Here is a 21,930-nt window from a genome sequence, read left to right as displayed (position 1 = left end):
AGTATCACCTGCCCTCTAAAAAAGAAAGAAAATAAAATCAAAAAAGAGTTTCAGCTATTTGCCTGGAGAAGCAAGGAAAAGTAACTCATTTGAATAAACCTGATTTTCTTTTTTTTTTTTTTTTTTTTTTTTTGAGACGGAGTCTCGCTGTGTGGCCCAGGCTAGAGTGCAGTGGCCCGATCTCGGCTCACTGCAAGCTCCACCTCCCGGGTTCGCCATTCTCCCGCCTCAGCCTCCGAGTAGCTGGGACTACGTGATCCACCCGCCTCGGCCTCCCAAAGTGCTGGGATTACAGGCTTGAGCCACCGCGCCCGGCCTGAATAAACCTGATTTTCTTAGTGGAATCTACTTGTTTCTTAAAGGACCTAAATGTCATTTTTCTTTCTCAGACAAACGTGTCTTTAAATCCCCATTTTCGCTGCTGCCCGAGTCTTTTCCGTGATAAAGTAACTACACTGAAACACTCTGTTCTAAATGTAACACCTCCTTGCAAAGCTTCTCTCCTTTCTTTGGCACCAATAAAGGGTAACAAAACTCTGGAAATACGCTGTTGAGAGCAAGCTGCTGTTTTGCTCCTTCCTTTATGGGTGATAAGGAAATACCTTCTTATGTCAGTAATTTTGATAGCATAGACCAGATCTCAGCCAACATTTTCTGTAAAGGTAAATATTTTAAGTTTTACAGGCCATACAGCCTCTTCTTCAACTGCCCAGCTCTGCTCTTAAAGTATGAAAACAGTATACATGAACAAGTGAGCATGTCAGTGTTCCAATAAAACTTTATTTACAAAAGCAAGCCACAGACCAGAGTTGGGTCTGGTCCTTATAGTTTGCTGACCCCTTGCATCGACCATAGACCAGTCTTTCTAATCATTAGTCACCTATTTGCCCTGGAGGAACAATTCCAATACCATAAAAACTCTTTGATATAATAAGCATCACACAATGGAGGAGAAGCAGAATAAATATATCTGTTGCTTCATGGCTATTGTTGTGGATATTTGATTTTTCTTAATGAAGAATAGCCATATTTAAATGTGATACATAAGGTAGCAACATTGAGAAAAATTTGTGGAACTCATAAATCGCTCAACTCCCCAAGGGTTTCTCTGGGTATGCTATAGACAGGACTATCAAATAGCAAAATGGGAAATTACATTACCTGTTACGTAATATTAGAACGTCTTGTCCAATGACATGGGTGTCTCTTCTGCATATATTTTCTTGGCATTAATCTGAAAAGGCTGGGAGGAAAAAGAAACTTGAATTTGAATTTGACAACCTCTTGCGTTTGTCATTAAATTTCTAGGTAAAGTCTGACTTCTCAAAAGTGTAACTCCATTTAACTTAGTCACAGTTTCATAAAACCTTCTCTTTAATAGTAGCTAGGATTTCACAGGTTTCTATGTCTCTTTCAAGACGAAGATTCAAAGAAAGATTTTCTGTGTATGGTAGTTTTGATATAAAGAACCCATTAGCAAACTTGAAATGTGTAAATTACATGGAAGGCTCTAAGATGTGCCTTAAATTATAAGGGCAGATTACCTTCTCCCGGGAGGTTAATGGAGAAAGGAGGTGCTTGTTTCAACAAAGAGTTGAAAGTAATATCCTGAAAATCACCTTTGTAATCAAAAGATGGACTGCTTTTAATTGCAGATGTGTGTTATGATATGAGTGGCTAGAAAACAGTTTTATTCTTCCTTTATGGCATTTCCCTTGGCAAACAGAATTAAAATGAAGCCCCGAATATATCCAGCATAATATTCCTCAGTGCTCACTAACTCATCTGCTTCAATTCAGGATGGATATGGTAATAGTCATTTTCATAATGCCTGTGGGTGCTTTATTAGTATTTTATAATAAAATTATCATCATCTTATACAAACTTCACTCTATAATGTGTTAAAAATGGGATCAGAGACTTGCAAATTAAATGAAAGCAATGGTAAAATTTAAAATATCATTTTGGACTGCAGTTTTTCTATTTTTTCCTCCATAAAAATTTTTTGAGTCACAGTTTTACCAATGCTATAGCCATTATTATCCTGAAATCTCCACTATCTAGTTTATTAATACTCATCAGTGGTCTATATTAATCTCAGCTAAACATTTTTTTCCTAGGGAGCGCAATGTACCGCTATTTTTATTTTGCCAGAGTAGTTCCACTAAATTATAACATGTAATGTATGTCATAAACTTTTGTCTGTTGTTAGAAAATCAACACATGAAATTTACAAGGTTATTTCTCCATTTTGAGGTAAAAGGGAAGGACAAAAGAGGTGCTCTTATCGATTAGAGCACCCAGGGCTTCATATATGCATCTCATTTAATCCTCAATCAGTTGAGGTAGATGCTATTACCCCATTTTACAGAGGGGAACAGCTGGGTTTCACAAAGACTCACTTGCCCACAGTTACACCTTTTGTAACTGGAGGACTGAGCCCACATTTCTTTGATTTCAAATGATGTGGGATAAGTTAGACACATAAGGTGAATTTTTTTTTAAAAAATTAAGTTTGACACCATTAAACTGTAAGGAATAAGTCTCTGAGATTTTAAAAAGAAAGTACATACACACAAGAAATCTTTACATAGACATAACCATTTGACCAAAATATAGAATCCTCCTTAAGCATCTTCCTGTCTCAAGGTGAATCAGGTAGAAAGGTACATTTCTCTCTCTTCTTGAGGAGGTTGGACTGTTGATTACCTATTGCCCCGGGCTGAATTAGGAGGAAAGTTGAAAGACGACTTTTTAGCAAGGACCTGAGGCTCTAGAACTGTTCAACTTGCCTCCTAATTTCCCATTGAAATTTGGCACTTAAGAGATGTTGACCTTGGCAATAATGTAATATTCTCCAACTCAATAGCTGTAGCCCCGCAGAATAAGACAGTGGTTGTTACTGTTCTAGTCATGGAATTTATTAACCTTAATTAAGACTTCAAGTGTAGTTTGCAACATTTAGAAATGATTAGGCCTTCACTAAACAAGCAGCCATGGTGACGAGTTGTGCTACCATTGGTCTTCTCCAAAGCCACTATGCAACGTACAATACACAATAATTTTCCCACTAGCTGACTTGTATTGGGAACTTGCCATAAATGAGGTGCTGTGCTAAGGTTTTCCATGCAGCACCCCATGAAATCTCACCACAGCCTATTACCATCCCAGTTTACGGATGGGGAAGCTGAGGCCTACAGAGTTTGTAAAACCCTATCCTAGACTACCTAACCAGGAAGTCATTGATCAGGATTTGAACTTGGGTCTCTCTGTCTCCTGCTCTCATAACACTCACATTTTCCTTTGGGTGATAATGAGGTTGAGGGGACACTTATTTCCCATACTTCATGTTTTATTTTATAGAAAGGGACCGTCTGCTAAAGTAACCCTCTCCTTGTCTTTTACTTCTAAGAAAAGATTAATGGTGCATCTAATTAGAGCTAAGGAAAAGGCTCTGGGCCTGCTGGCTCAGTTCATTCCACTTGGGGACTCAGTGATCTGCAGAAACAACAACTCTTTTCTGCTTCCATGCTTGGCAGGAGGCCCAAGTTGTTTCAGCACAGCAGGTACCTGAGCAGGTGAGCTCAAATCAGTTAGCAGAATTGGCCAATATTCTCCCACCTCCCCTTTCTATTAGTCATGACAGAGACATTTGAACCTCCATCTGCACTGGGACCTTGTCTAGTACCTTCTACGTGAGACTGAGGCACAATGGCTTATTGATCAAGCCTCTTTTAAATCAAAACCATTGGGAGTCTGTAATTTACACGATGAACCTATAAGTCGCCCCCAGCTCTGTGACTCTCACTGGATTTCAGTGCCCACAAAGGGCAAAAATTCAAAAACCTTCCCAGATACATTTTTTCTCAGTTTCTAACTTTCATATCTGCACCTTTATATTTTACTGGCTAGCATTATTTTTCCCAAATAAGATTTGCCCTTGTGGTTTTGTTGTTTTGTTTCAGATTAGATTAATACACCATGAAGAACTCAAAAACTGAAAATAAGATTTTTTTTCAAAATTCATTTTCGGGAGTATATACTTTTAAAAAAGTCATTTCTAAATCATAACACATGAAAAGTGCCAAGCTACTTATAAAAAGAAAGTGTGTGCATGCTGTCTCTCTCTCACACACACACACACACACTCACACTCACTCATTCCTACCTGCCTAAGATGATTTATGTAGGAAGCATCCCTAGTGGCACGAGGGAGGAAAGCCCTACTCTGTAGCATTTGCCAGTTTCTGTGGTGTAAACTCTCCCATCATGACTGATTTCGCGTTAACATGATGTCACTGAACACCAGCTGGAGAAGAGACAGGCACAGTCACTTCTCACAAGCCAGTGTAAGCTGACTGTATCACACCATTGGACCAGACCCTTTCCTATGACAACAGGTAGCCAAATGGTATCTTAGTATCACTAGTTCCATTAACCAGGCAAACACTATTCTTTTTATAAAGCTTAACTGATGGCAGTTGTCCCTGAAACTGTAGTTCCCCAGAAACTGTAGTTTCGGCGACAACCCACTACTTTGATATAAAATAAATTGAAATATGTTTTTTTCCTCCTGCATCCTTCAGAGACTCTTTGCAACAATGAAGTCATAAGCGCTGGCTTTACGGAATTCAACTTAAACTTCTCTCTTGAGGTTGTCTCTTTGTATCAGCAAGAGATGCTTTATCTCTTTCTATATCCAAGATTCCCCTGAGGAAATCATTAAACTGTGTTATTTAATATCTTTGGGACTTTTCTGCCTAGTTCTCTAACTCATGAGGTGGAAGTCTTTAAGAAAAGACTTCTCTAGGCATGATACAAGTTTGAGAAAAAACATTTCCCATTCATGGCCCCCCCTATATTTTGTAGTACTCATTGGAATCAAGAGAGATTACCGCTGTTTGAGAAGATTAGTTAATTATATCATATCCTTAGGCTGAATTTATTTTCCTGACTAGAGGCAATAATCAATCTTTTATTGATATTTAGGAAATCTGGGTAATGTTTCTGATTTTACCACTAACTGACTGTGTGGACTTGGGCAAGTTGCTGAAATCCTCTGGGTTTCAATTATACTGAAGAGTGAAGAGTCAGGATAGACAGTAATACTGATGGTTATTATTTCTGAGTCCTTAGAATGTACCAAGTAATGAGTGATATACTTTATCTCTACTAACTCATGTAATTATCGCCATAACCCAAAAAATGTAGATACTAGTTAGTAGTCTCATTTTTACATAGGAAAACTGAGGCTTAGAGTGTAAGTAACATTCTCTAGGCCACATAGCAGTATTCAGCAGAGATGGGACTTGAAACCAGACCATCTTGACTCAAAGCACATTTCTTCAACCATTATTCTCTCCTGTCTTCCCATGTAGATAGCCAAAGAGGTCCCATCTGTGTCTCAAATCCCATTGCATCGGGGTGTTTCCAGAAATTGATAGCATGTAAGAACATTGGTACTTGTATACACAAAGAGCTAGAATGGACACATCTGATTTTTAAAATGAATATTGTGAACATTTGAAGTCAGGAAACATTACTTAGTGTCTGTCTGCATTTAAGTTTTCCTACTTAGGAAATAAAAAGATTACCAGATGCTGGGTCTATTCAGGGCAGATATTTTGGAAAGATATTTTCTTAGTTATACAATACCCTCTGCAAATTCCAACTTCAAAAAAATAGCTCTTCCAGTCACCATGTTAGGTATATATAAAACCATTGAAAACTTACAATACTCATTTTATATACAAATGCAGGAAGGGTAAAGATTTTAAGTTGCCCTAAGCCACAGAACCCCATTTTTAGCCATGGTATACTGTATCACACCATCCAACAGAGTTACTTACATGTATAAAAGTTTGTGCATTCTTTTAAAATTTTAAAGTAAAAATAAATAAATATGCTGTAGAAAGAGGCAACCTCATGGAATGGACTGCAAGGCAGAGATTTCAGTTCTGTCTCCTGGTTTTTTTCACTGATTTACTGTATGATCTAGGAAAGGTAATCTACTCCACAGGTCTCAGCCTCACATCCACAAAGTAACTGACCACTGAAATATATTCTGACTTTAAATTTGTCTCTACTCTGTGTTTTAGTTTCTGACTGGGATAGCCTGATCCCCTTGAAAGACAGATTATCAAAGCATAACAATTAGATGACCTATGATATTATTTTGCTAAGATTTTTCACAAAACCCCATCATCATCAGAGATATGGTAGCTCCTGGAGAGACAGCACATTCTTTGCAGGTTTGGAAAGCCCAGTTCCCATCCTTGCTCCATTCCATACTGCAGGAGACACAAAGGGAGGAGGTAGGAAATTTCTGCAAAAACCCCATGAAGGGATAATAGATCACTTGTACTTCTGCTTAATGTTCTTCACAGGATACAGTCAAACAATGGGAATCAGTGACAGAAGTCATGATTTTGATTTGTTTCCTAATCTAATGTATTCTGCAAACTATAATTTCTCTTTTTAATTCTGCAGAGTATACTATATAACACACATAAACAGTATACATTCAAAGACCCTAATGCACACGTCACATTATTGTGTTTCTACATCAGCATCTTCAATGTGACCCTGCAGTTCTTCAACTGCTTGTGGCAGACCTAAGTTGTATGGATGACAAATAGGAACAAGAAATGTTGGATGAATGAACAAATTAAGAAAGAAACAGATTAAGGGCAATAGAGCTGCAAATCAAAATGCTAAACACACAAGTAATATCTCTATTTTTTAAATGACAATATTAGTATCATCATTATTATTGTAGGAGAACTAGGAGTGATCACACATCATGGGAGTTAATGACTTGTGACAAGAAGGAAATTGCTCAGTAGTTGTGTGAATTGACCCCAAACACAGGTTAGCTAGATATGACACTTAGAATGTACAATATGGATGATGGTCTATCAGGTTCTGGGTAATACACACTCTTTATTCTTGGTATTTGCATTCTTCTGAGAACATTTTTTTGGAAATGTCCCTAGGGACAAGAGTATCCATGACCCTACACATCAGGGGGAAATCTGCAGGTGACAATGCAGAGTGAAGTTGCTAATAAAGGTACGTAGATGTACAAAATATCAACAAATCCCTGATATCATTAAGTTATGTAATATAGCTTTTTACACAAAATCACATTACAGTCTTTTTCACAATAATCAAAGCTGCGGACTCAAAACCAAACGTGTGAGGTGTTCTGTTGAAGAGGTCACTGTGAGTATCAATTTTCTTACTTGCTTGGGATATTTACCCAATTTTAAATACAAGAAAAAAATTGAAATTGATGATGTCAGCCAGTTGATGGAATAGTAGAAACCAAAATTCATTCCCTTACAGACACATCAACATGAACAACCATCTACACATGAAAGGACGTTCACAAAAGCTAAGTCATTCAGATGAGAAATCATAGCACCTGAGTGTAGAACAGAAATAAGAAAAAATAGATTGAACATGGTAGGAAGGACAGTTTCACATTACCCATGTCATCTCTTTCCCAAGCTAAAGTGCAGACAGAAGTGCCATTCACATGGAAGAAGGAGGATAAACTGAGTACACAAATTCACCATGAATCACAGTATCAGGCCTTCTCCACTGAATCCTGGCACCAGGCCAATCCCCATGACCCTAGGCTCTAGGCTTGGCCTCATGGCCTCAGGCACCAAGCTAGCACCTGCAGATTCAGGCTCCAGACTCTTTCACCTACTGACCCAGATACCAGGTCAGCCCATCTGAGGACTCCAGTGGCAAGCCTACCTGCAGACACTGGCAGCCAGCCTGTCCAAAATCCCTGGACAGGCTTACTGCTATAAGGCTGCCTCTGCTGAAGCTGGGGTATGAAGACTGGAAGAGGTACCTACTTTTTCTAAAGTTCAGATACTTCTTCAAAATTACAAGGATCATGAATAATCAGGGAGCCATGGCACCAGCAAAATAAATAAATAAATAAATAAATAAATAAATAAATAAAGCAACAGTAGCTGATCCTAAATAAATTAAGCTCTATTAATGGTCTGACAAAGAATTCAATATAACCAACTTAAAGAAACTCAGTGAGCTATAAAAGAAACAGATAACTAAGCAAAATCAGGAAAACACTATGTGAATAAAATTAGTAGGTTAACAAGCAGATACCATAAAAAAGAACCAAACAGAAATTCTGGAAATAGTGAAAACAAAGTCTGAGCTGAAAAATTTCATAAAGAATTTCAACAGCAGACTCAATCAAGCAGAAAAAACAATCAGTGAGTTCAAAGACAATTCATGTGCAATTACCTGGTCAGGGAAACAAAAAGAAAAAAGATGAAAAGAGCAAATAAAGCCTATAAGTCTTGTGGAACATCATCAAATGAGCCAGTATATACATAATTGGAATCCTATAAGAAGCAGAGAAAGAGAAAGCGAAATAAAGCTCATAGAAAGAAAAAATGACAGAAAACTACTCAGACCTGGAGAGGGAAACAAAAATCAGATTGATGAAACACAAAGAAAACCTTTCTACATCATAGTAGTCCATTTTCATACTGCTATGAAGAAATACCTAAGACTGGGTAATTTATAAGGAAAAAAGAGGTTTAATGGACTCACAGTTGCACATGGCTGGGAAGGCCTCACAATCATGACAGAAGGCAAAGGAAGAGCAAAGGCACATCTTACATGGTGGCAGCCAAGAGAGCATGTGCAGGGGAACTGCCATTTGTAAAACCATCAGATCTTGTGAGATGTATTCACTATCATTAGAACAGTATAGGAAAAATCAACCCCCATGATTCAATTACCTCCCACCAGGTCCCTTCCACCATACCTGAGGAATATGGAAGCTACAATTCAAGATGAGATTTGGGTGGGGACAAAACCAAACTGTATTATACATTAAATGTGAAAAGATCTTCACCAAGATGAATTATAATCAAGGTCTCAAAAGTAAAAGGCAAAGAAAGAATTTTTAAAACAGCAAGAGAAAAGTGGCTTTTCTTATACAAGTGAACCATTATAAGACTATCAACATAATTCTTAGCACAAATCTTGCAGGCCAGGAAAAAGTGGCATGACATTCAAAGTCCTGAAAGATACTATACCCAGAAATGCTGCCCTTCAGAAATAAAAAAGATAAAGACTATCCCAGAAAAACAAAAGCTAAGAGAGTTCATCACCACTACACCTGCCTTATGAAAATGCTAAACATAATTCTTCAAGTTGAAACAACAGGACACTAACAAACATTGTGAAAATAAAACTCACTGTAAAAGTAAGAATATAGTCAAATTCAGAATATTCTAATACTGTAATTGTGGTGCACAAATCACTTTTACCTCTAGCAAAAAAAGTCTTAAAAATAACTAGAGTTGCAGTAACTTGTTAATAAATACAAATTACAAAAAGATGTAAATTGAGACATCAATAATATAAAATGTGGAGGAAGGAGAATTAAAGTGTACGATTTTTATGAAAATTTATCCTCTTAAAGTAGAATTTTTGTGTTATTGTTGTTACTGTTTTTGAGATGGAGTCTCACTCTGTCACCCAGGCTGGAGTGCAATGGCACGATCACAGCTCACAGCAGCTTCCACCTCCCAGATTCAAGCAATTATCCTGCCTCAGCCTCCTGAGTAGCTGGGACTACAGGTGCATGCCGCCATACCCAGCTAATTTTGTATTTTTAATAGAGACAGGGTTTCACCATGTTGGCCAGGATGGTCTTGATCTCCTGACCTCGTGGTCCACCTCCCTCAGCCTCCCAAAGTGCTGGGATTACAGGCGTGAGCCACTGCACTCAGCCAAAGTAGAATGTTATAACTAAAGACTGTTTTCTGTTACATAAGCCTTATTATAACCACTAAGAAAAAGTCTCTAGCAGAAAGAGAAAGATAACAGAATCAAAACATATCACTACAAAAATCATCAAACCACAAAGGAAGCTGGCAAGAGAGAAAGAAAGAAACAAAGGAACTAAAAAATAGTCAGAAGAACAATAAGTTCTAAGCTAGCAATAATTACTTTAAACATTAGTGAATTAAATTATCCAATCAGAAGACATAAAATGGCTAAATGAATTTAAAAAAACAAAAAACATAATTCAACTACATGCTGCCTACAAGAGACTCACTTTAGCTTTAAAGATCTACATAACCTGAAAGAGAAGGGACAAAAGAAAAGATACCCCATGCAAATAAGAAAGCAAAAGTAGCTATATGTATATCAGACAAAATAAAACTTAAGATAAAAAATATCACAAGAGACAAAGAAGATAATAATATAATGATAAAATGACAATCCATCAAGAGGATATAATAACTGTAAATATATATGCAGAGAGCACTGAAGCACCTAAATACATCAAATATTAACAGAACTGAAAGGACAAATAGACAATAATACAATAATAGTAGGGGACTTCAATACCCCACTTTCAATGATACATGGATCATCCAGACAGAAAATGAATAAAGAAACAACAGAGTTGGCTGGGGACAGTGGCTCATGCCTGTAATCCCAGTACTTTAGGACGTGAGGTGGGTGGATCACCTGAGATCAGGAGTTCGAGACCAGTCTGACCAACATGGAGAAACCACATCTCTACTAAAAATACAAAACTTAGCCAGGCTTGGTGACGCATGCTTGTAATCCCACCTACTCGGGAGGCTGAGGCAGGAGAAGGGCCTGAATCCAGTAGGCAAAGGTTGCGGTGAGCCGATATCATGCCATTGCACTCCAGCCTGAGCAACAGAGTGAAACTCTGTCCAAAAAAAAAAAAAAAAAAAACAAAAACAAAAGCAAGCAAGCAAGAAAGAAAAAGAAACAGCAGACTTGAACAACAATATAGACCAAATGGACCTAACAGACATACAGAAAATTCCAGTCATCAGCAGGAGACTACACGTTCTTTTCAAGTACCCAAGGAACATACTCTAGGATAGACGATATAGATCATATGTTAAGCCACAAAACTAGGCCTAACAAATTTAAAAAGGCTGAAATTACAATAAGTATCTTTTTCCAACCACAAGGGTATAAAACCAGAAATCAATAATAGAGGAAAACTGGAAAATTCAAAAACACGTGGAAATTAACACACTTCTGATCAATAGGTTAAAGAATAAATCAAAAAATAAATGTGAGAAGTCTTGAGACAAATAAAAATGGAAACACGACATTCCAAAACTTACAAGATACAGCAAAAAAAACTTGTAAGCAGAAAATTTATAGTGAGAAATGCCTATATTAAGAAAAAAAAAGATATCATAAAACACAAAAAGGTGTAAAACTCCTAAGTCTTATAAACAATTATACAAAAGGGGAAGAAAAAGACCTCAAATGGCAATACAACATAACTCCAAGAAGCCACAAAGACAGAGAAAAAAGAAAGAATCTACAAAACAACTAGATAACAATTGACATTATGACAAGAATAAAACATCACATATCAGTATTAACCTTGAATGTAAATGGATTAAATGCTCTACTTGTAAGATATAAATGGCTAGATGGGTTTTTTAAAACATGAACTAATTATATGTGCTTACAAGAAACTCACCTTACTGGTAAAGACACACAGACTGAAGGTAAAGGGTTAAAAAAAGTTACTTCATGGAAACAGAAACCAAAAGTAAGCAGGAGTACCTATACCTATATGAGATAAAACAAATATTAAACCAAAAACAGTAAGAAAAGACAAAGAATGCCAATACATACTGATAAAGGGATAAATTCAACAAGAGTATATAACAACCCTAAATATATATGCACCCAGTACTGGAGCACCCAAATTCATAACACAAATGTTACTAGAGCCAAAGAAAGAAATAGACAGCAATGCAATAAAAATGAAGGACTTCAATATCTCACATACACTAGACAGATAATTGAGACAAAAATTAACAAAGACAAATTAACTAAACAAATTGGACTTTAGACTAAGTGGAACTAACAAACCTTCAGACTAAGTGGAATTAACAACCTAACATTTCACCTCAAGGATCTAGAAACACAAGAACAAACAAACCCAAAGTTAGCAAAATAAAACAAATAACTGAGATCAGAGAGGAACCACATGAAATTGAGAAAAAAATAAATACAAAGGATCAATGAAATGAAAAATTTGTTCTTTGAAAAGATAATATTGATAAATCACTAGCTAGGCTAACTAAAAAAAGAATAAAAGATCCAAATAAGCATAATTAGAAATAAAAAAGAGACATTACAATTGATAACACAGAAAGGCAAAAGAACATCAGAGACTGCAGTGAAAAACTACGTGCTCACAAACTAGAAAACCTAGGAAATGGATACATTATTGGAAACATACAATCTCTCAAGATTGATCCAGGAAGAAACAGAAATCCTGAAGAGGCCAATAACAAGCAGTGAGATTGAATTAGTAATAAATTCCTGCCAGCTACAGCACCCGATCACAGACACCAGCCAACCTCCTAACTCACTTGCAAAGCTGGACTGGTGACCTTTAGAAGCATGGTGGGCAGTTTAACTTAGCTTGAGTCCTTACACTGCTAGTCTTCACACCCAGCCTCAGAACCCACCTGAGCAACCCCCACGTAGGCAAGGAGACTCCCACCTCCATGCATTTAGGAGAAGAGTAAAGGCTAGACCTCCTTACCTAAAAAATCAAGCAGCAGCTCCACTTAGCCAAAAAGCTCCCATAATGACTCCACCGAGGCAAGGAAACTTCTACCTCCACACATTTTTGAGAATAGAGGCCAGACTAGCTTGATCTGGGAGGTCAAAGAGCCACTCCTTCAGCCAAAAGCCCACCCAATAGCTCCACCCTGACAGTGAGACAATCTTCAATCATGCATTTCTAAGGAGCATGACCTCTAATTTTGCCCATCCCAAGCAGTAAATTCACCCAACCTCAGGCCTAGCCTATAGCCCTGACCATCAATTGTGTTTCTACATATTGACAATAAGCTAACTGAAGAAGAAATTAAGGACACAACTCTATTTAAAAGAACGTTAAAAATACGAATTTAACAGATGAAAAATCTATACACTGAAAACTTACATAAAACACTGACGAAAAAAATTGAAGAAAACACAAATGAATGGAAAAATACCCCATGTTCATGGACTGGAAGAATTATTATTATTAAAATATCCATACTACCCAAAGCTATCTACAGATTTAAATGCAATCCCTATCAAAATTCCAATGGCTTTTTCATATAAAAAGAAAACAATTCTAAAATTTATATGGAACCATAAAAGACCCTGAATGGACAAAGCAATCTTGAGCAAGAAGAATAAAGCTGGAGGGATCACATAGTCTGATTTCAAATTATATTACAAAGCTATAATAATAAAAAGGGTAGAGTACTTGCATAAAAACAGACATACAGACCAATGGAGATGAACAGAAAGCCCCCAAATGAATCCACACATTTATGGTTGACTGATCTTCAACAAAGGCGCCAAGAACACAAGAACACACAATAGGCAAAGAATAAATGGTGTTGATAAAACTGGATATCCACATGCAGGAGAATAAGACTTAATCTTTATCTCACTTTATATTCAAAATCCAACTCAATAGGAATTAAAGACTTCGCTGTAAGACCTGAAACTAAACAGATAGCAGAAAACATATGGGAAAGACTTCTGTAAATAAGCTTTTGGCTATAACCTCAAAAACCTAACAGGCAAAAATTGGCAAATTGAATTTGATATGGCTCAGATATTTTTTCACTCCAAATTTCATGTTGAAATACAATCCTCAATGTTGGAGGTGAGGCCTACTGAGAGGTGTTTGGGCCATGGAAGCAGATCGCTCATGAGTAGCTTGGTGCTGTCCTCACGATAATAAGTGAGTTCTGGTTCTGAGTTCACACAAGTTCTGCTATTTTAAAGTGTGTGGCACCCCTCCCTTGTTACCACTCTCACCATGTGACATACCTGTTCCTACCTTGTTCTCTGCCATGATTGGAAGCTTTTTGAGGTCTCCCCAGAAACTGAGCAGACGTTAATGCCATGCTTGTACAGTCTACACAACCATAAGCCAATTAAATCTGTTTTCCTTATAAATTATGGAGCCTCAGGTATTTCTTTACAGCAAGGCAAAAACAGCCTAATACAGATTTGTATCAAACTAAAATCTTTCTGCACAGCCAAGGAAACAATCAATAGAATGAAAAGTCAACCTATGTTATGGGAGAAGATATTTGTATACCATTTATCTAATAAGGGTTAATATTCAAATATATAAAATACTCAAACAGTTCAATAGTAAAAAAACAAATAATGCAACCTAAAAACAGACAAAAGACCTGGGCCAGGCATGGTGGCTCACACCTGTAATCCCAGCACTTTGGGAGGCTGAGGTGGACAGATCACGAGGTCAGGGGTTCGAGACCAGCCTGACTGACATGGTGAAACCCCGTCTCTCCAAAAAACATATATACATATACAAAAATTAGCTAGGCATCGTGATGTGTTCCTGTAACGCCAGCTACTCAGGAGGCTAAGACAGGAGAACTGCATAAACCCATGAGGTGGAGGTTGCAGTGAGCCAAGATTGTGGAGCAAGACTTCATCTCAAAAAAAAAAAAAGAAAAAAAAAGACCTAATAGACATTTCTCCAAGGAAGACACACAAACGCAGGTACAGGAAAAGATGTTCAACATCACTAATCACCAGAGAAATACAAATGAAAACCATAAGATATTACCTCATATATGTTAGAACAGCTATTACCAACAGGACAAAAAATTACAAGTATTAGTAAAGATATAGAGAATCTTTGTACACTGTTATTCAGAATGTAAATTTGTAGTCAGTATGCAAAACAGTGTAAAGTTTTGTCAAAAAGAAAAAAAGGAAAATAGAACTATCTATGATCCAGCAATCCCACTTCGAGGTATATATCCAAAGAAAGTCAGTATGTCGGCCGGGCGCGGTGGCTCAAGCCTGTAATCCCAGCACTTTGGGAGGCCGAGACGGGCAGATCACGAGGCCAGGAGATCGAGAGACGATCCCGGCTAACACGGTGAAACCCCGTCTCTACTAAAAAATACAAAAAAACTAGCCGGGCGAGGTGGCGGGCGCCTGTAGTCCCAGCTATTCGGGAGGCTGAGGCAGGAGAACGGCGTAAACCCGGGAGGTGGAGCTTGCAGTGAGCTGAGATCCGGCCACTGCACTCCAGCCTGGGTGACAGAGCAAGACTCCGTCTCAAAAAAAAAAAAAAAAAAAAAAAAAGAAAGTCAGTATGTCAAAGAAATATCTGCTCTCTCATATTTATTACAGCATTATTCACAATAGCCAAGATATGGCATATATCTAAGTATCCTGTGATTTTCCTTTGGCCTAAAACAAAGTTCTTTCTATTGCAATGAGTGAATGGGAAAAAAGTGTGGTACACATACAATGCAATATTATTCTATCTTTAAAAAGAAGGAAATCTTGTCATTTGCTACAACATAGATTAAACGAAGTGAACATTATGTTAAGTTAAATGAAAGACAAATACTGCATGATCTCAGTTAGATGTGGACTCTGAAATAGTGAAACTCACAGAAGCAGAGAGCAGAATGGAGATTTCCAGGAATGGGGATGGGGAAGTAGGGAAATGCTGATCAAAGGGTACAATGTTTCAGGATACAGGGTACAAAGTTATGCAGGATAAATAAGTTTTGTAGATCTAATGTACAGTACGGTGACCATAGTTAATAATTCTGTGCTACAATTCACAATTGCAAAGATATGAAACCAACCTAAGTCCCCACCAACCAGTGAGTGAATAAACAAAATGTGACACATATATATAATAGAATAGTACTCAGCCACAACAAAGAACAAAATAATGTCTTTTGCAGCAACTTGGATGGAGCTGGAGGACATTATTCTAAGTGAAGTAACACAGGAGTGGAAAACCAAAAACTCTATGTTCTCACTTATGAGTGAGAGCTGAGCTATAGGTACACAAAGGCATACAGAGTGATATCATGGACTCTAGAGACTCAGGATGGGAAGAATGGGTGGGGAGCTACGAATAAAAAAAAACTACACTTGGCCGGGCATAGTGGCTCATGCCTGTAATCCCAGCACTTTGGGAGACCAAGGTGGTCAGATCACCTGAGGTCAGGAGTTCAAGACCAGCCTGGCCAACAGTGAAACCCCATCTCTACTAAAAATACAAAAATTAGCAGGGCTTGGTCAGGGGAGCACCTGTAGTCCCAGCTACTCAGGAGGCTGATGCAGGAGAATAGCTTGAACCCAGGAGGTGGAGGTTGCCGTGAGCCGAGATCACGCCATTGCACTCTAGCCTGGGCAACAGAGGAAGACTCCAGTTCAAAAAAAAAAAAAAAAAACTGCACTTTAGGTACAATGTACACTACAGTGATGGGCACCCTAAAATTTAAGAATTCACCACTATATAATTCATCCATGTAACAAAAAAAAACACTTGTATCCCAAAAGCTACTGAAATAAAAATTTTAAAAAATACAAAAACATACTGTGCTGTATCCTTGAAATTTGCTAAGAAAGTAGATCGCAAATGTTCTCACCAGAAAAAAAATACAGTAACTATATGAGGTAATAGATATGTTAATTAGCTTGGTTAGGATAATCATTTTATAATGTATATGTATATTAAAATGTCATGTTGTACACCTTACATATAGACAATTTTACTTGTCAATTATGCCTTTTAAAAAGCTGGGAGAAGACGACTAATTCGCCGTAGGAATAAAAATCAAAAGAGAAACATACTGTGAATGTTGTCATTGTTCTTCCTCACCACGAACATGTATTGGACCTTAGAATCCTCCCTGGATTCACATGCTTTAATGATCATTACTTTGTAGGTAATGCGTAGGAGGAAAGAATACATTTCATTGTCATAACCAGGTATGGGTATGGCAAATTCTGTCCCTGCCTTCCTATGGAACAGAGTAGTTTTCAACTCTGTTCAACAGCTAATGATCGTAACAGGATAGAGTACTTACGTCAGGGAAAGATCTAAGCGTTTGGCGTATATTTACTAATTGACTCTTTAAAACACCTCCACAGAGTACGTAATTTTTGTTTCCACTTTACAGGTGAAGAAACTGAGGCACAGAGGAGTTTTGGGTCTTCCTCTGGACCACAAGACAAGCAAGTGGCAGAGCTGGAGTCTGAACCCAGGCAGCCGGGCTCCCCACTCCTCACTTCGGTGCAGCACCCGCTGGTGCTAACGAGCTCAGTGATGCTGGTGATTTTCTTTTTAGCTTTCCCAGTGACTTACTGTGGTGTAACTATGGGCCTTTTTTTATCCTTTCTAGTTTTTAAAGCAACCTTAGCTTGAAAGAATTCTCTTGGGGGAGAAAAACATGTTCTGAGTGAGAAAAGTAGAGAAGGCTGTTGGAAATCTTAAGTCCACACACAAATCCCTTTGGACTATCAAAGTGGGTTTTTTCCTCAATCAACAGGCCTTTGATCATTCACCACCAAGCAAAATTAAAACACCAGAAAACCATGTGATATACAAACCATGTGACCCAGACTACATGACCCAAGACTCTAGTATGTGGCCAAATTCATGTTCAGTTTTCTGTAAGTATTTTGCAGTTTGGAGTTTGGAAAATCACACGAAATTGCTCTATGTCCTGAGTGCATTACTGACAATTCATTACTTAAATAACTAATTTTATTCCAGAGACTGAACTCCATCTAGGCTCTGCATTCTATATAATAACGTATCTTGATTTCATCTAACATACATGTCAGCATCAGGGCTCAAAGAGATAGAGCTACAGGCAGAAAGGAAGGGGAATTTGATGCTTGGTAGCTAAAAATGGACAGACTAGCCATGGCAAAGGAAAGTCAGTCTTTCTGATTGTACCAATGGGAGCTTTTTATTTGTGTTACTGATATGGCTCTCTGAGGGTCCTTGGAGAATGAGAATATTTACTTGCAAAATGCGTATCACTGCATGAATAGCTAGGTTCTTTGAAAAGTATACTGTTTCTTGTTAGGCACATTAGAACAAGCATTCAACTCTCTAAGGACATTAGATCCAAGAATTGCAGCAATGCTAAATGCACTTGTGAATGCTTAAGATGGAAATGAGAGAAAATAATGGAATGGAGATTTGGTGCTAGAATTATGTCCGAGCTAAAGCTTAAGCCCAAATCTAACTCAGTATCCCTCACTGGGCCTAGCAACATAGTTGACACATAATGGAGAATGATAGCTTCACCCAGAGGCAAATTATTTCCTCAGAAATACTAGTAACTAATGGAATTAACTACAAAACTCACTCATTTATTTGTGAATCAGCATACACCCCCACACACCTGTTACACACACTTACAGACACTGAAACACGTTTTATACTTTTACTGTGACGGGGGCTTTTTGATACTTTTCTATTTCATTGCTTAAAGTTCTGGGTGGGACCTGCTAAACTGATGCAATGACTCACTAATGAGTCATAACCCATAATTTAGAAACCACTGAGAGCGAGAGAGAGTGGGAGAGGTGGGAGAGAGAGCAGTTTGTGCTGTGTGAAGTCAGGTAGAGGATCATTGAGGATATGAGCTGTGTTTTGCAAAGTGCGAGATGTTCACAAGAAAGTCAAGAAGGGAAGTGTATTAGTCCATTCTCACATTGCTATAAAGAACTGCCTGAGACTGAGTAGATTATAAAAAACAAAGAAGTTTAATTGACTCACAGTTCCACAGGTTGTACCAGAGGCATGGGTAGGGAGGGCTTGGGAAACTTACAATCATGATGGAAGGACAAAGGGGAAGCAAGCACATATCCACATGGCGGCAGGAGACAAAGAGTGAAGGGAAAAGTGCTACACACTTCTAAACAACCAGATCTCATGAGAACTCAGTATGAGAGGAACAGCAAGGTGGAAATCTGTTGCCACAATCCAATCACCTCTCACCAGGTCCTTCCCTCCAACATTGGGAATTGCAGTTCAACATGAGATCTGGGTGGATACACAGAGCCAAACCATATCAGAAGGAGCTTTCCAGACCAGGGGAGTAGAATGAAAAAAGGATGGAGACACCCTGGTGTCTCCAGAACATGTGGAGTGTGAACAACAAGGGAGTTGAGAGCAACAGAGATGAAGCTATGGAGAGAGAATGGAGCCGGTTGTGGAAACTCTCTATTCCATCAGCAATGAGTTTAAAAGGATCCTCTAAGGGTATGAGTAATAAAGTGTTATTTTTGTGCTTTAGAAAATCACTCAATTGGTTCTTTTCTTGCATTCATTAATTCACCGAGGATTTGTGAACATATACAATGAGCTTTGCCCAGCACAGCAGCGTGTGGAATGGACAAGAGAGGGACACAGTTCGCATTTGTGGCAGTAACTTAATCCCAAGTCCTTAGGAGCCAAGCTAGAGAGCAGCAGGAGGAATGCATCCCAGTAATGCATTGGAGCTTGAATCAAGAACAATCTTCATGATGGGGATGTGGGAGGAAAGGCCTGACTGAGTCTTAAAGGATGGAGAGAAAGTTAACCACTGGGGAAGAAAAGCAGATGATATTGCAAAGGTGTGAAAGTGTGAACGAGTCCAGAAGGTTAGGGAACAAAAGAAAAGTTTGGAGTGGCAGCACATGGAAGGAGGTTCAGAGTTGTGCTTGGAGAAGTGGGTTGACTTAGGGAGATTTGCTCGGGCCTTTGGACTCTGTTCTGGAGAACATGAAGGATACTGAAGCTGCAGGTGGGTGGGACAGTGATATCGTTTGGCTGTAACCCCACCCATATCTCATCTTGAATTGTAACTCCCACAATTCCCATGTGTTGTGGGAGGGACCCAGTAAGAGGTAATTGAATCATGAGGGCAGGCCTTTCCTATGCTGTTCTTGTGATAGTGAATAAGTTTCACAAGATCTGATGGTTTTAATAAAACGGGAGTTTCCCTGCACAAGCTCTCTCTCTCTTTGTCTGCTGCTATCCATATAAGATGTGCTTTGCTCCTCCTTGCCTTCTGCTGTGATTGTGAGGCCTCCCCAGCCATGTGGAACTGGAAGTCCATTAAACCTCTTTTTTTCCCCAGCCTCGGGCATGTCTCTATCAGCAGTATGAGAAAAGACTACTACAGATGGGCAGGGACAGCACCACTGGGTTCCTATATCCAAATATAGAAAAACCAAAATAATCTAGAGTAGTGGATAGGAAATGGAAGAAATTACTAAGAAATTGACATATAGAAAACCAATATTTTAGATCTGAGAGGGTTTTTACTTACTGCATTGTTGTTGCTTAAGTTATTGCAGTGAATGACTTGATTGGGCCCCTCTTCCAGGCCCTCTGTTCCCCTAGAATTGTTTCCAAAACCCACACTCAGGAAGCCAATTATGAAAAGCAGAGCCTGTTCATTTTGTTAGTAACCAAAATAGAAACGATTATTTACTAGTACATGTAACAGTCATTTTCAGCCACAAAAGATCATTTTAGCAAGTGCATGTCTTTGGTTTACACCTCTCATTACAAGCTAGAGAAGCAATGAAGTTAAACGGAAATGAGTTAGTTTCTTAACAGTTACTCCTCTTCTTGAAGGTAAAAGTATTTTTCAGACACAGGCTGTATTAGTCCATTTCACACTGCTATAAAGATACTACCTGAGACTGGGTAATTTATAAAGAAAAGAGGTTTAATTGACTCACAGTTCTGCATGACTCGGGGAGGCCTCAGGAAACTTACAATCATGGCAGAAGGTGAAGGGGAAGCAAAGCACATCTTACATGGCAGCAGGCAAGAGAGAGAGAAGGGGGATGTGCCAGAGTGCCAGACATTTATCAAACAACCAGATCTTCTGAGAACCCACCCATTATCATGAGAACAGCATGGAGGAAACCACCCCCAAGATTCAATTACCTCCCACCAGGTCCCTCCCTCGATACATGGGAATTACAACTTGGATTACAATTCAAAATGAGATTTGGTTAGGGACACAGCCAAACCATGTCAGAGGCTAAAATTTTACCCTGCAGGTTGGAGACGGAGTCAACCTAGATAAATGTTTAGCAGACTAGCCCCCATAGGGAAGAGATTTGCCACTCTCTATTCTGGAAGAGGCACCAAACTCCATGGCTCTAGAACTGCAGTCCACCAGGGGGTGAGGAGAGACCAACAGGCCTACCAGGCTCTTTCCTGGAACTAGGAAAGTAAACCCCTCGCACTGATTGCTTTCTATCCCAACTACAGAAGATTCCCATTACAAATCACTGACCCAGAGAATCTGATGGACGCAGGTGGATTTAGATAGTATGCTGCCTGCTAGACAGTGGAAGCCTGGTTTAAGGAATAAATTCAACTTCAAAAATCTTTGGGAAGCACCTGCTACACATATCAGTGCAGAATATTTTCTTCTTCTTGATGCATAAGAGAACACATTGAGAAGTTACGGGCACAGGAGGAAAAACAGCAAATGACATGAGCCTCAGTCTCAATTCTGTCACTTACAAACAGTGACCACAGGCAATGTGTTTTGCCTCTGTGTGCCTCAGTTTGCTCACCTGTGAACAGTTTGAGCTAAGAGTACCTCGAGTGTTTACATTCTGCAAGTCTGTGGCTGACAATCATGCAGCAAGAAAAGGAAATTCAAGCTGATAATGTGAGATTTTCTTCAGTGCATTCCTAGAAAGTAAGAGTAAAACATGTTTTGTTTGGGAAAAGGAATGAAATTGCTTTCTATCACTTAAGAATACAATTGTAGGCCGGGTGCAGGGGTTCACACCTGTAATCCCAGGACTTTGGGAGGCAGAGGCAGGCAGATCACGAGGTCAGGAGATCAAGACCATCCTGGCTAACACGGTGAAACCCCGTCTCTACTAAAAATACAAAAATTAGCTGGGCATGGTGGTGGGCACCTGTAGTCCCAACTACTCAGGAGGCTGAGGCAGGAGAAGGGCATGAACCCAGGAGGTGGAGCTTGCAGTAAGCCAAGATTGTGCCACTGCACTCCA

General features: G+C 38.8%; 1 long non-coding RNA gene across 4 annotated transcripts in view; it reads right to left on the bottom strand.

Annotated features, from left to right (window-relative positions):
- The window catches only part of LOC105494353 (uncharacterized), a 223,804-nt gene that overhangs the window by 143,180 nt on the left and 58,694 nt on the right, over nucleotides 1–21,930 (bottom strand). For all 4 annotated transcript variants that reach the window (XR_011608313.1, XR_011608311.1, XR_011608310.1 and 1 more), the window contains exon 2: nucleotides 1,162–1,243. This is a non-coding gene — a long non-coding RNA (uncharacterized lncRNA). The remainder of the gene's footprint in view (nucleotides 1–1,161; nucleotides 1,244–21,930) is intronic.

This window comes from Macaca nemestrina, chromosome 9 (assembly GCF_043159975.1).
Source record: "Macaca nemestrina isolate mMacNem1 chromosome 9, mMacNem.hap1, whole genome shotgun sequence".
Taxonomy (NCBI): domain Eukaryota; kingdom Metazoa; phylum Chordata; class Mammalia; order Primates; family Cercopithecidae; genus Macaca; species Macaca nemestrina.
This window is presented reverse-complemented; position numbering and strand designations above follow the sequence as displayed.